A 14,793-nucleotide genomic window follows, 5' to 3' on the forward strand; every position below is an offset into this window, starting at 1 on the left:
GTCCACCTCACACTCTGGCCCAGACTCTACCATGGCTTTACCCTTCTGGGCTCCAGGATTCCCAGATGCTCAGGGGAGACGTGGGTGTCATTTGCCAGTAGTGATCTTTACAGTTGGAAGTTACAGGACTTCCCGGTCTTAGAAAGACCATCACTCTCACAGGTCTTTAGATTCAACCACACTGACTCACCTGCCCACCTGGGAATGACCTTCAGCAGCTGCTCCAGGTCCTCTTCACCACAGAGGACAGAGAGGATCATGGGAGCCATCAGGAGCAAATGGGCTGCCCACTTACATCCAGGCTGCAGCCTTTCCTTGGACTCAGCCTAGCTGGGACTGTAACACTGTTGAAGGTAGGGAGAGGCTCTGGGTCCACCACCGGGTTCTGATAGGGGGGCCTCAGAGAGGCTGCCACGAGGCCCACAAACATCTAAGGTGAGCCAGGTGACACAGGGAAAGAACGAGAGCCCAGGGAATGTCTACAAAGACTTTTTGAAGCCTACAGGACCTACACTCTTTTTTGACCCAGAAGCCCAGAGCACCTGCCAGCTGTGAACATGGCTTCTGTTAACCAAGCTGCCCCTGACAGCCATCGGAAGCTTCAGCCCCTGAATGGCTTTGCGCCTGCCTCTGGTACCCCAAAGCCAGCCTCTATTTGCTTTTGAATGGCAAGGCTGGGAGAGAGGCTACCAGGGACAACAAGTGACTTGGACACACTTGCCTCAGGGGAGGCACTGCATGAGGACTTGGGAGAGCACCAGCAGGGCCCCTCTCACGTGACTGCGCTCCAGTGTGTATTTCCTGCCCCTGACTTGGAGTCACGCCAGGAAACCACGAGACCTGCTACAGGAGCTGAGTCCACTTGGCTACCAAGTGTCTGCTAAGAAGGCCCAGCTTTGTCACGGTCACCTACCTGAGGTACATATTCAAGAGAGGCCGACCAGTGCGTGCTGTCAGATGCCCCAGAAACAACCATCCTTAGCACCCTAGTCCCATCAACCTGGAGGCAAATATGGGAATTTCTGGGATCTGCCGGGTTTTGTAGACTTTGGGTGCCAGGGTTCACTGAGATAGCCAAACCGTTATTTGAGGCCACCAGGGGCTAAGAAGACAAACTAGAATGGACCCCTGAGATGGACATGGCTTCTAGGAAGAGCCTTGTTGGAGGCACTGGCTGTGGCCCTCCTGGACATTCACAAACTTTCCATCCGTACGTGGATCAGAGAAAGGGGATAGCAAAGGCAGTGCTCACCCAAACTTTGGAAAAGGCCTGTGGCTTATTTATCTAAGAAGCTGGACCTGGTGGCCCAAGGACAGCTTGTCTGCCTCTGGATCATGGCTGCCGCTGCCCTATTAGTCAAGGCCGCTGACCAAATAACCACAGGGCAGGGACTTGCTATCACCACCCCCATGTTATTGAGGGGACCCTCAAGGATCCACCCAGCCAGTGGCTGCCCAGTGCCAGACTGGGCCACTTTCAGGCTCTACTTTTGAATCCCCCTCACATACGATATAACCCATCATCTGCCCTAAACCCAGCCACCCTGCTCCCTGACCCATCCTCAGACGGGCAGCATGACTGCTCTACAGCTCTGGGGCACGTCCAGAACGTCATGCCGGACTTGACTGACACACCCTGGCCAGACCCAGAACGTATCTACTTCACAGGTGGGAGTAGCTTCGTCCAGAGTGGAATCATGTGTGCAGGGGCTGTGGTAACGGACTAGGACTCTGTTTCTTGGGCAGTTGTTTTGGCCGCCAGGAACTTCACCCCAGCAAGCTGAGCTAAAGGCTCTAACCCAGGCCTTAAGACTGGCAAAAGGAGCCATAGCTAACATTTCCAGACAGCAGATGGGATTATTGATGCTGAAGGAAAAACCATCAAGAAAGGGAAGGAATACTTGCTTAATAAGGCATCATGGCTTCCTCTCAAAGTGGCCATGATTCATTGCCCCAGGGCATCAGAAAGGGACATCAGAAACAGCCTGAGGGAATAGGAGAGCTGATAAAGCCAAGAGGGAGGCCACCCAAGCTTCCACTGCTGACATCCTGGTGGCTGAGCTGCACCTCCCCTCTTACCTGCTGCTCCCAGCCATCCCCAAAGCTGAAGACCGATGACATCAGACGAATCGCCAAGGAGTTAGCAGAAGACATGATGGTTGCTGACCTCTGGAGGGTGCACCCTCCTACCCAAGGAGTTTGCTAAGCCCCTCACCCATCAGATTCGTCAAGCTTCACACCTGGTCACCGAAAGCTGTGAGGGGCAAGGTACAAATATTTGACTTAGGACACTTGGTTGATCAGGTGATCTCAGACTGTGCCACCTCTCAGGCTGCGAACCCCTCAGACCCCAATCAAGGAGCTGCTCCAGGATCCAGAACCAGGGGTCAATGGCCAGGGCTAATTGGGAAATAGAGTATACAGAAATAATATACCGAAACATATGGATATAAGTATTTGCTAGTTTCTATAGACACCTTTTCAGGATGGGTAGAAGCCTGCCCTACAAAGGAGACTGCCAATGTGGTGGCAGAGAAGCTTCTGGAAGACATCATGCCCAGGTGTGGATTGCCTACCCTGCCTCTCTCTGACAATGGAGCAGCACTCACCTCTCAGGTAACTCAATCTCTAGCACAGGTTCTGGGGACCGATTGGAAATCACATTGTGCATACAGACCCCAGAGATCAGGGCAAATAGAGAACAAGAATCGGACACTGAAGGAGGCCTTGAAAATTAACCCCTGACACTCGTGGTGACTTGGTGTCTCTCCTATCTTATGCCTTACATAGGGTTAGCAACACCTCCTATACTCTAGGTCCCCTCCCCTTTTTGAGATCCTGTGTGGGAGGCCTCTCCCGTGCTGCCTAACTTCTAGTACCTCGGGACCCACTCTGTGCATTCATAGCCTGGTTGTAACTAGGACTGAGGATTTCTAGGTCTTCAACCGGCTAGCACCTCCAGAGAGTCGGTTAAGAGGGTAGCCATTTCTGCTGTGTTACTAGGTTCTGTCTTTGACATAGCATCTGCAGCTGCTAGTGTATGGGGCTGCAAGAGGCCCTGTCCCCAACAAAACACACAATGGATTTCTTCTGCGGTAGACCACAGCTCTCTTGGGAGTCGGCACAGGAGCGGGGTGGAGGGACAGCTCATTTTGGTGTCAGGCACCTTGCCCAACATCTGGGAACCTTGCATGATAGTAAGCTTCCTTCCTCTTTACTGAGAGGAGGAACTTGCCCCTTGCCCCACGCAGCTACCTCCCAGGTGTTTTCACAACCTTTGTTTGAAAGCTTTCTTTCCCTGACCCTCCCACACTTTAAGAATGAAAGTCCTGGTGGGGTTGAAGAACTCGTGGATATGTTAAAAGTTTGACCCACTGGGAGATGGCTCAGCAGTTGTGAGCACTTTTTGCCTTGCAGAGAACCCAGGCTTGGGTCCCAGTACCCACACTGCAGTTTACAACCATCAGTAATCCCAGTTCCAGGGGATGCCATCCTCTTCAACTCCATGGGCACCGTGCATGACCTATGTGGTGCACCTATGTACTTGCAGGCAAAACATAGATGATTTGCAAACCAAAACAACATAAAACATTCAGTTTAGGAACGTGGAGTCTTTGGGAGAACCTGCTGCTGGCTCCTAACTTACAGCCCACCTGTCTCTTTCCTCCTGTCCCAATGTGGGGGCTCCTTGGGTACCCCACCAATTGTGCCCCCAATCTCTTCATACCAGAGACAGGGCTTTCGGGTTTCATCTGACCCCTTGCTTACTACTTCAGGGAAGCGGCTTGTACAGGCTCTGCAAGCAGGCTGCTAACTCCATGTTGGGTCTTAGGATCTTGGGTCTGATCCAAAGTGGGGGCAGACACATCTCCCGGTCCTTAAGAGACTCCTTCCTTTGTGTGAAGACTCAACAGTGTAAGCCGAAGGCAGTGAACAGCGTCCCGTATAATTTACTGAGCACCTACCATGTGCTCCAACCTCCTCTTATAGGAACAAGGGCTGTGAACAAGAGAGGATTTTATCTTTACGGATCTTAGTGGATGAGAAAAGATGTAAATTTAAAAAAAACCACAGGGACTACTAACAAAAGAAACACGTTACATTTCACACAATTACTCTGGTTGCCTGGGAGTTTCAGAATTCTGGGACCATTATTAATTTTGACCTCTGGGATTTCAGTGAGGGGAGTCAGGATGCACGGGGTTCCTTCAGTCCTCTTCTTTTTCCACCAGAGGGTGCCATGGCCACATTTGTTGGGCTTTCTTACCAGCATACAAAAGCTGCAGCTGAACCTGTATGGGGGGGTTTCTGTTGCGTACCCCCCCATCCCCACTCCCGCCGCTCCTTCCTGTCCCGCCTCCTGCCTCCCTACCGCTCTCTAGCCGCAGAGGCAATCGCAGTGATCTACCAGCGGCATAGACTTCCCGGGATTTTTGCTGATGTCCCAAAGTCACACATTCCGTCTCCATCTTGAGCTCCCAACTCAAGAAAAGCCAGGAGGGTAGGGAGGAGAGGAAAGACCAGCCGGCGGGGAACTTCTAAAGCACGCTGGAGGAATTGTTGGTTTAGAAAGCACTGGGGTGTGTGTGGGGGTGGGGCTTGCATTTCATTCCTAAGGCATTTAGGGACCGACTCACAGAGGGGTACTTGGGAGTTGAGAGTTCCGTGAGTGATTTTGCATCTTTGAAAGATCTGTTTGGCTCTTGTTGGGAAACAAAGGAAAATACACGAAGCTACTGATGTTCTTGGAGGAAGATTATAACCATGGAACTTCTGGAAGCCAGCTCGCATTCATAAGGGAAGCCAAAATTAATGTGGTCATCCCATGAGAAGTCAGAGAAGGTGCAGAGAGTGACTAGGTGTGCGATGGTCCTGCTGGACCACTGTCGTAGCCTCACCTTGGCTTTTCAGCTCCTCCTTCATCTGTAGCTGGCGATCCCGCCTTGGCCGAGCTCTGCGTGTCTCCATGGGGGCTGACTGTGGGGACGTTAGGAGAGCCAGGCTGCTGCTCCCGGCTAAGGGTCCTGGAAACACACAAACATAGGCAGGTATTTAATGCACAACACATAACTATGATATGAAAACCAGATTGTCAATGTAAAATTTCTGAAGCGGCTTAAAAGAGAGGGAAAGCAAAAAGAGGCATCTGACCCTGAAAAGACGGGAGCCCTCTTAGTCATGGCAAAGGGGCATAGTCCCATCCTCGTGGGCGGATGACAGAGCACCTGCAGGAAAAGATATCTGTGACTTTTTATAGGAGAGGATCTCTCTCTCTCTCTCTCTCTCTCTCTCTCTCTCTCTCTCTCTCTCTGTCTCTCTCTCTGAAAGGGAGTTACTTTGCTTGCCCGCAAAGGTAGCTGGGAAGTGTAGTCTTTTTTCTTTTCTTTTCTTTTTTTTTTGGGGGGGGCAGGAAGCTTTCAATCAGGGGATTATGCCAAGATATCAGTTCTCAGCCTTGAAGTCAAAACTTCAATGGCTAAGCGGTAATAGGGGGAGGGACTTGTAAGGGTGGGACAGGAAGAAGAAGAAGAGGGAGGGTGGGCTGTGATCCGAATGTAAAGTGAATTAAAAAAATAAAAGTAAAAATTTCAAGGGCTGTGGATATAAACTAAGAAAAACCCATTTGCTCAATCCTACCTGACCTCAGACTAAATTTGAGGGCAGCCTGACTCTCAGGTATGTACAGCCCTTTACGGGTTCCATAACTCACTCACGATCGCTGTTTCTGCAACTTCAAGGCTTCCTGATCAGTGATAGGACAACGTGGTTACACAGCTGTGTCTCAATCTTATATCCCGTCATGTTTGCTAACAGCCATCGCAGCTTCGTCAATGGGACCTACCAACTTGTGGTTGCTACCTTTATAAGCCCCTGCTCACTCAGCTAGGGGCCACCTCTTTAAACATGTAATCACAGGAGTGTTTATTCCCCCAGCCCGGTCTGTGGATCAATAAAAATGTCAAATTCATAAAAAAACTCGCCCTGGTCTCCTTCTCTTGGGTGAGAACAGCGTGATTACAAGAAATGGCATAACTAAAAAACAAGATTTCTATGTCAAGTGTGTTGTATGCCTTTCATCTCTGCACGGGGGTGGGGTGGGGTGGGAGGTGGGGCGTGGGGGTTGGGGTTGGAGGAGTTCAGAGCCAGCAGCCTCTCTCTGCTAGAATGTGTGTTTGAGACTAGCCTGGGCTACATGAGAGTTTGTTTCAAAAGCAAACCAACCAAATAAAATGCTAAACACGCCTCAAAAATAAAAAACAATTATTACACGTCAGTTAAAACATATCAAAATGCATTATAAAAAAAAAAAAAAAGTCTTATCTCCTTAATGAGCTAGCCAACAGGGAGGGAGAGCGCTTCCAGCTCAGTTCTGACTTGAGGTCACCACCCTGAACATGTGGTATCCTCAGCAATAGGGTCTAACCTGCTGCTTCTTCCCTTTTCCTCTCCAAGCAGAAGAAAAATTTCTATCAAAAACAACTGTTATGGGCTGGAGAGATGGCTCAGAGGTTAAGGGCACTGACTGCTCTTCCAGAGGTCCTGAGTTTAATTCCCAGCAACCACATGGTGGCTCACAACCATCTGTAATGGGGTCTGATGCCCTCTTCTGGTGTGTCTGAAGACAGCTACAGTGTACTCATATATAATAAATAAATCTTTAAAAAAAAGATAGTTGGAAAAAAAAGAAAACACCTGTAATAAAAAGATAAAGCCTAGAGGGACAGGAGATTTCACAGAATAGTGATATATATATTATATATTTTATTTTTATTTTATTTTATTTATTTATTTATTTTTTTTGAGACAGGATCTTATGTGTAGCTCTGGCTGGCCTGTAACTCACAGAGATCCTCCTGCTTCTGCCTCCCGAGTACAGGGATTAAAGGCTTGGGCCACCATAGTTGGCTTGAGTTTTCATTTATAATATAATTATGTTATTAAACAATGCTGTCTAAATTTGGTAATACCAAGAAAGGAACCATCAGGTAAGAGCAAGATATAAAAATTAAACATACAAAGTGAAATTTTGGTAAAATACAGGTTGAAAAGGAAAAGAAAATAATTTTCAGAGGTCTAATGAGTTCGTCCTAATGTCAAGGATTATTCTAGAATGGAACTAGACCGAGGAGGCAAAAGTTTAAACTTAAACTAATCAGCTATAATTAAAGGTTATTAAAAACTCTCAGGGTCAAATTTCAATGTCCAGAGATAAAACTGGTAGGGGAGTAACATTTACAAAAACTGCCACTCAAGAGCCATTAAAGAGTTGAAGTTTGGGGGCTGGAGGGATAGCTCAGTGGCTAGAAGTATGTATTGTTCTTGCAGAGGATCTGAATTCGATTCCTAGAACCTACATTAGGAGTCACCCATCGGGCTGGAGAAGTGGCTCAGCGGTTAAGAGCACTGACTGCTCTTGTAGAGGTTCAAATCCCAGCAACCACATGGTGGCTCACAACCATCTGTAATGGGATGTGATGCCCTCCTCTGGTGTGTCTGAAGACAGCCACAGTGTACTCACATACATAAAATAAATAAATCTTAAAAAAAAAAAAAAGGAGTCACCCATCACTCCAGCTCTAGGGAGATCTACGCCCTCTTCTGGTCTCCATGGGGACTGCACTCATATCCATGTATGTACCTCTTTCCCCGTGCATTCACAAAAGTAATGAAGATTTTTTGTTGTTGTTGTTTTGTTTTTTTGTTTTTTTTTTCAAGACAGGGTTCCTCTGTGTAGTCTTGGTTGTCCTGGAACTTGCTCTGTGGACCAGTCTGGTCTCGAACTGAGAGATCAACCTGCCTCTGCTTTCCAAGTTCTGGGATTTAAGGTGTACACCATACTGGCCAAATATACATCTTTTTAAAAATGAAATAAAATGAAGGTTTTTGTTTTATAGTCAGATGCTAAGTTTCTGTGTTTCCGCACTAGCCACCATTCTCAATTGCCAGGTAGCTACAGCAGGAAACATTCAGCTAAAAGCAATTACTAAATTACTAAAAGCTTAGGGTAATTCTCTTAAATTACATACTAGTTATGAAACATTACTTTTTGCATATGTGTGTGTGTGTGTGTGTGAGTGTGTGCAAGTGTGAGTGTGTGTGTGCAGGTGTGTGTGTGTGTGCAGGTGTGAGTGTGCGTGTGTGCAGATGTGAGTGTGTTTGTGTGTGTGTGTGTGTGTGTGTGTGTGTAGTGTAAGTATATGACAAATGAGTATAGAGAACAGAGGTCAGGCTGGAGAGATGGCTCAGTGGTTAAAAGCACTGACTGCTCTTCCAGAGGTCCTGAGTTCAATTCCCAGCAACCACATGGTGGCTCACAATCATCTGTAATGGGATCCGCTGCCCTTTTCTGGTGTGTCTGAAGACAGCTACACTGTACTAATGTACATAAAATAAATAATTCTTGAGAGAGAGGAGAGAGAGAGAGAGGGGGGGGAGGGAGGGAGGTGTCAGCCTTGGGCCTTCCGGTCCTCAGTGCAAAGTGTATTATGGTGTTTGGTCACAGAGACTTCCCTTTAACTTACAGGAGGAACCAAAGGCAACCATCACCTCTGTTGTTTTAGGAGCCTTTTGGACCGGCCTGACCAACAACTCAAGAGGAGCACTCCCATGCCTGGTGCTGGGGGGTTTGCTTAGGTAGTCAATGGCTTCTAGGGGTACATTCTCTAACTTAATTACAAATGCACGCCCACACAAATCCTTACGTATGTGTAATTTTGTGTAAACATAAAACAATGTTTCCCTATAGCCTTTGCAAATGTCCTCAGTGCTATTTATCCCTGGTGTTAGTGTATGGGTGGTCCAGCTGGCCTGCCCCCAGGACCCTCACAATTACTTATATCACCAGCTGCCACCACCAGGTGTGCCAGGTGTGTGCACAGGACCCCTTCTTCCCCAGGTCTGTCTGTCTGTCTGTCTGTCTGTCTGTCTGTCTACATGCCCACTCACCTGCCTCTATCCCTTCCCAGGTCCTCATTCCTCTCCCATCCCCCAATAAACCCCCTTTACACCAGGTCTGTTGCATGGTGTGATTTCTTACAGAATTCTCAAAGAACTAATTAAAAAGGAGGAGGAGAAACAAAATTTCTACTAAGGAAAAATTATTGTCTCTGTTAATCCCACTGACTGAGAGAGTAAAGACCATTACTCAAATTCTTTGGTCAAATAAAGCAAGCTTTATTTTCTGTCAGACGGGATTAACTAAAGCGAGGGTTTGAGGAGCACAGCGGGAGGTGGGATTTACATATTCCCCAAAACTGCCAGATTAGGGGTTCTCGAGGGTGGGAGTGTTTTCAGAGATTTTCCTGTAGGAACTTGGCTGAGCATTTTAAGATTATTTGGCAGAACATCTTACATTCTCAGAGTGTATTCAAGATATGAGGCTAACTCCACAGGGCCGGGGGTGCATTTCAAATCCCAGAAACAGGCGAAAATACGGCCAACTTGATTTTTGCAGCAAAAAGAAATGAACTCGCTGTTTTAAAAACAAGATCCCCGGGGCCGCAGAGGCGGCTCAGAGGTTAAGAGCACTGCCTGTCCTGAGTTCTATTCCCAGCAACCACACGGTGGCTCACAAGCATCTGAAATGGAATCCGATGCCCTCCCTCCTTCTGGTGTGTCTGAAGACAGTGACAGTTACTCACATATATAAAACAAATAACTCTTTAAAAAAAAAACCCAAAAAAACCCAAATGTTCAATTTACCAAATGAAGACTCAGGACGCTGTGGAGAAAGCCTGTTAGCACAGTGACCTTCCTGCTTCGCCGACACCTCAGAAGGAAAAGGCTCCTTCTCCTTCTCCACACTGTCAGCTCCACCCTTCAACTCAAAGGCCCTCCTTCCTACATCCTTATGTCCCTCCCTGTTGGCTGGTTGCTTGCTCCACCTCTTGACTTAAGGTTCCCCTTGACCTACCATTGACTTTATTTAATCCCGTTTACAGAAAGCTCTTTGGATTAAACGTGTGTGCTAGGGCTGAGGCACACCACAAGGTTTTCCTAGTTCACGGTCTTGGGGTTCACAATGTGATCAAATGTCCTGTAGGGAGCCGCACGGCGAAGTAAAGATGGCGCCGACAGCCAGCCCCGTCCGAATGTGAATAACATACCGCGCATGCGCAGGCTTGTCCCCTGTCAGGGCAGCTGTATGATAAGGAGGCGAATCTGGCGCCCTCCTGTGGTGAATAACAGTACTGCGCATGCGTGGGGTTTTGCTGGGGCGGTACTATGCTAATGGAAGTTCATGCCGCACCAATCTCTGGAGGACAAGTAGCTGGGATGACAGTGGGGTGACTCGTGTCCCACCAATCCCTGAAAGAATATTAGCATACTGTTGTGTATATAAGGCGAGCGGCTTTGCCGCTCAGCGCCGTAACATTTGAAGCGGTAACACTTGGCGCTGTAGCACTTAGAGCTGTAACACTTAGGGTTGGCTGCTGCCGCCGCTGCCTCCCTGTGTCAACAATGAAGGTGTCCTGCAGTAAAGGCTGTTGAGAAGAATCCAACCGTGTTGCGTCTTCCTTGCCGGCCGAGGTGGGAGCGACAATGTCCTGCAACATGAACTTCTTCCCGACCTGTTAGCAAATGTCCTCCACCTTAAGATGGAGTCTGGCTGGCCCATCATTTCTGCTTTGTCTTCTGTGTCCCTGTCAAATCCTGGGTAGGGAATGGTCATTTATAAGCTGTTGTATAGGCTGATAATGACAGTGGAAGCCAAGTATTTTACCATTTTCTATTTGGAAAGAGACAAAGTTTGTATCATGCCTAGGGTCTCTGTGTCTGACTGGTTAGCATAGACAGAATAAAAAATAAAAGAAAATATAAAAAAATAAATTATTCTTTTTTCTTTTTTAAAGATTTATTTTATTCATATGAGTACACTGTAGCTGTCTTCAGATACACCAGAAGAGGGCATCAGACCCCATTACAGATGGTTTTGAGCCACCATGTGGTTGCTGGGATTTGAACTCAGGACCTCTGGAAGAGCAGTCAGTGCTCTTAACCGCTGAGCCATCTCTCCAGCCCAAAACAAGTTATTCTTAAAGTCATCCTCTTTGTCCTGTAGAGAGCAGGTGGAGCACCTTATCATATTGTAGAAATAGTTTAGCTAATCGATCTACCTGTCCTAGATCTTGGTCTCGTTTTAATAGTTATCTTGTGACAGTGAGCGAGCCTGGTATGCCCTCGGGCATTATACATATAACTGTCTTGTCCCTCTGCCACGGAATTCCCTTTGGATCTAACATTCCAGCCTTCTATGAGGATAAGGGGCGATGCATTCACTTAACTACTTCCTGCTGAAATGAGGATGACATCAGGGCCCAGGAAGGCTGGAATGTTAGCAGGAGGCCAGAAGGGGATTCCGGCAATAGGGAGTTCATCAGGAGCATCTGGTTTACCGTCCCGCGTAGGCTTCGATTTTTCAAAACCCATTTTTTAGAAAAGATTAACTTACATTAGTATTTGAGTACACAGTCGCTGTCCTCAGACACACCAGAAGGGGGCATCAGATCCCATTACAGATGGTTGTGAGCCACCACGTGGTTGCTGGGAATTGAACTCAGGACCTCTGGAAGAGCAGTCAGTGCCCTTAACTACTGAACCATCTCTCCAGCCCTGAAACCCTATTTGTAATGAAGGCTCTTGAATGCTTTAACCTCCCTTCTAGCCCACCACCCACCAGAGGGAGTGGAAATGAAAGGATATAGGGGAAGTGAACCTGTTTAGAAATGGTTCTTTGGAGCAACTCCCATCTGCCTTGTCAGGAAATCGGCAGTTCGGTTCACAGGTCAGCAGCGGCAGCTTGATCTACTTGCAAACACTTCATGGATACACCAGCAGTCTGGTTCAGTAGAGTCAGGATAGCAAACATGAACCAGCTGGTGGTGGCTGAACCTAGCAGAGACAGCCAGGCCCCAGCCAGCATCACGAGTCAGCAGAATTGACCAGGACCAGCAGGGACGCCAGGAGAAGTTCTTTGCTGTGCCTCTCTCAATGAAGTGAAGGTCAGTGAAGTCAAAGACTCAAGACCAGTGAAGCCTTGCAAAACTAGGTATGCAAGCCCTCAGTCACTGTCCACTGGGTCCTATTTATACCCCCTCCAAACAGCATGTGCCCTCCTTCCCACGGGTCTTGCCTCAGCACGTGAGTCTCTGAGCAAAACTCACGCATCAGCTGACTTCACTCTGCCAATTGGCCTGAGTCTGGAGAAGCATGGAGAAGCCACCAGAACACGACCAGAAGCAAGAGCGTCTCTCTCTGGAATCATGGCAAGCGACGACGAATAAACAACAGTAAGGTGAACCAATACCACCCAGCGTTGTCCACCTTCTGTTGGGTCCTTCTTAACATCGTCTGTCCTTTCACATGCCTGCTTCAGCGAGACCTTCTTTGACATACTGACTTTCCAAAGAAACCGTAAGTTCCCACTCCAGTCCCAGCTGAGGAGATAGGGAGCCATCGCATCCACTGGACTGGCTTAGGTCAGTTTTCAAGGCCAGGATTCTCTGTTTTTTGTTTTTTTTTTTCTTTTCTTTTCTTTTTTCGGAGCTGGGGACCGAACCCAGGGCCTTGCGCTTCCTAGGCAAGCGCTCTACCATTGAGCTAAATCCCTAACTCCGGGTTCTCTGGTTTTGTAGGACTTCCTAGAGCTAGTACGGTGCAGATCACTTTTGAAACAGTTTACAGTCTACAGTTGATATCTAGATTGTATTTATTATCCAACTGGATGCAGACTAGGGACGGAAGAACACTTTTTTTTTTTTTTTGAGATGAGATGAGGTCACCTTATATCAGCCTGGCTGTCCTGGAACTTTCTCTGTAGACCAGGCTGACCTTGATCTCAGAAATCCTCCGGCATCTGCCTCCCCAGTGCTGGGATTAAAGACATGTGCCGAGGCTGGGGATTTAGCTCAGTGGTAGAGCGCTTACCCTAAGCGCAAGGCCCTGGGTTGGGGCCCCAGCTCCAAAAAAAAAAAAAAAAAAAAAAAAAAAAAAAAAGACATGTGCCATCTTCCCCTCAACCTCCCACTCCCTACCCCCCACCCAAATAGTTATTGACCATTTTCCAAGTTATATATGCAGAATGTTTAGTAAGTTAAAATTACCCAAGTCAATGCTTTGTGTAGTAAGTTTTTCTCTCTCTCTCTCTCTCTCTCTCTCTCTCTCTCTCTCTCTCTCTCTCTTCTCTCTCTCTCTCTCTCTCTCTCTCTCTCTCTCTCTCTTCCTTTCTTTTTTTTCTGAGAGGATTTCTCTGTGTGACAGCCCTGGCTCTCCACTCTGAAGACCAGGTGGGCCTCAAATTCACTTCCACCTGCTTCTGCTGCCCTAGTGCTGGGATTAAAGGTGTGAATTACCACCCCCCAACATACCTGCCTTCCTGTACCCCTCACAAATAGTTACTGACCATTATCCAAGTTATCTATACAGTCTCTTGTATCTAGGTTATCTATACAGTCTCTTGTAAATTAAAATTATTCATGTATAGATTTTTAGTTATTACCCCATGTGTTGTAATTTTTTAAGCTGTTTTCTTTTCTTTTCTTTTCTTTTTTTTTCCGGAGCTGAGGACCGAACCCAGGGCCTTGCGCTTGCTAGGCAAGCGCTCTACCACTGAGTTAAATCCCCAACCCTCTTTTGTTTTTAAGATTTATTTATTTATTTTATGTATATGACCACACTGCCACTGCCTTCAGACACACCAGAAGAGGGCATCGGATCCCATTACAGATGGTTGTGAGCCACCATGTGGTTTCTGGGAATTGAACTCAGGACTTTTGGAAGAGCAGTCAGTGCTCTTAACCACTGAGCCATTTCTCCAGCCCCCTGATTTCTTTTTTGTCATGAAATCAGGAGGCTCATCTATATAGGACAGACAGGAAAAATTTAAATAATCATGCTTGAGTCTAGTGAAGCAGGAGCAGTAACAACTCTAGACCCAGCTTTTCTGAACAGCTTAAGACAAAACTTCTTATTCATATTAAATTCCTTTTAAATTGAATTTAGTGGCTGGGGTTGGAGCAGAGCACCTGAGAACAGAGAGAACAGTCATTGTACGTGACCAAAGCAGGCCTCTTCATTTTCCCAATTTGCTTCCCCATCTCTCTTGGGCCATTGTTTTTCTTGGATGAGAAAACAGGGCAGTAGAGGCTCCACTCTCTGGGAGTTTGTAGGGGAACCACAAGTAGTGGAGTGGATTCTAGAGCCCAGCCTCTGCTGCCTGCTCATCTTCCTGCCAGCCTAGCTCTTCCGGCCCTTCCTGTCTGACTGCCTGCCCTGGCAAGGTGTGCCCCTGCAAAGCCAGCACCTAGCAGCAGACTCAGGAAGGGAAAACAAAGTGTTCTTTGCCTTGCTTCCTGTTGATGCTGGGATGGTGGTGGTAGGAGAGCAGTGGCTGTGCGTGCATGCGTGCGTGCAAATGAAACCACAGAGCACAAAATATCCAAAAGATAAAGTCAGCAAAAACCAAAGCCGTGGTCAAAAGCAAGACATGCGGTGACGACTTTCATGCACTCATTTAGCTGGGCTCGCTGAGTTCCCTCACAGTCCTTACACATCTAGGAACCAGGCAGGCAGAGAAAAACACACAGAACAAAACACAGGGAACCAAAAACCAGGCACCAAAAAGTTTCTAGTAGTGCCATATCCTGCTGTCACCACGGTCAGGAGTTTGCGTTCCTCACCAGGTACTTCTCTGCCTCCCAGAGAGGATCCCACCACAAACAGTGTCAGATGTCATAGAATAGGGTTCTCAACCAGTGGGTTTCAACTGTGAGGAAGCACACATATTCCTGATTT

Source organism: Rattus rattus, chromosome 2, assembly GCF_011064425.1.
Source record: "Rattus rattus isolate New Zealand chromosome 2, Rrattus_CSIRO_v1, whole genome shotgun sequence".
NCBI lineage: Eukaryota > Metazoa > Chordata > Mammalia > Rodentia > Muridae > Rattus > Rattus rattus.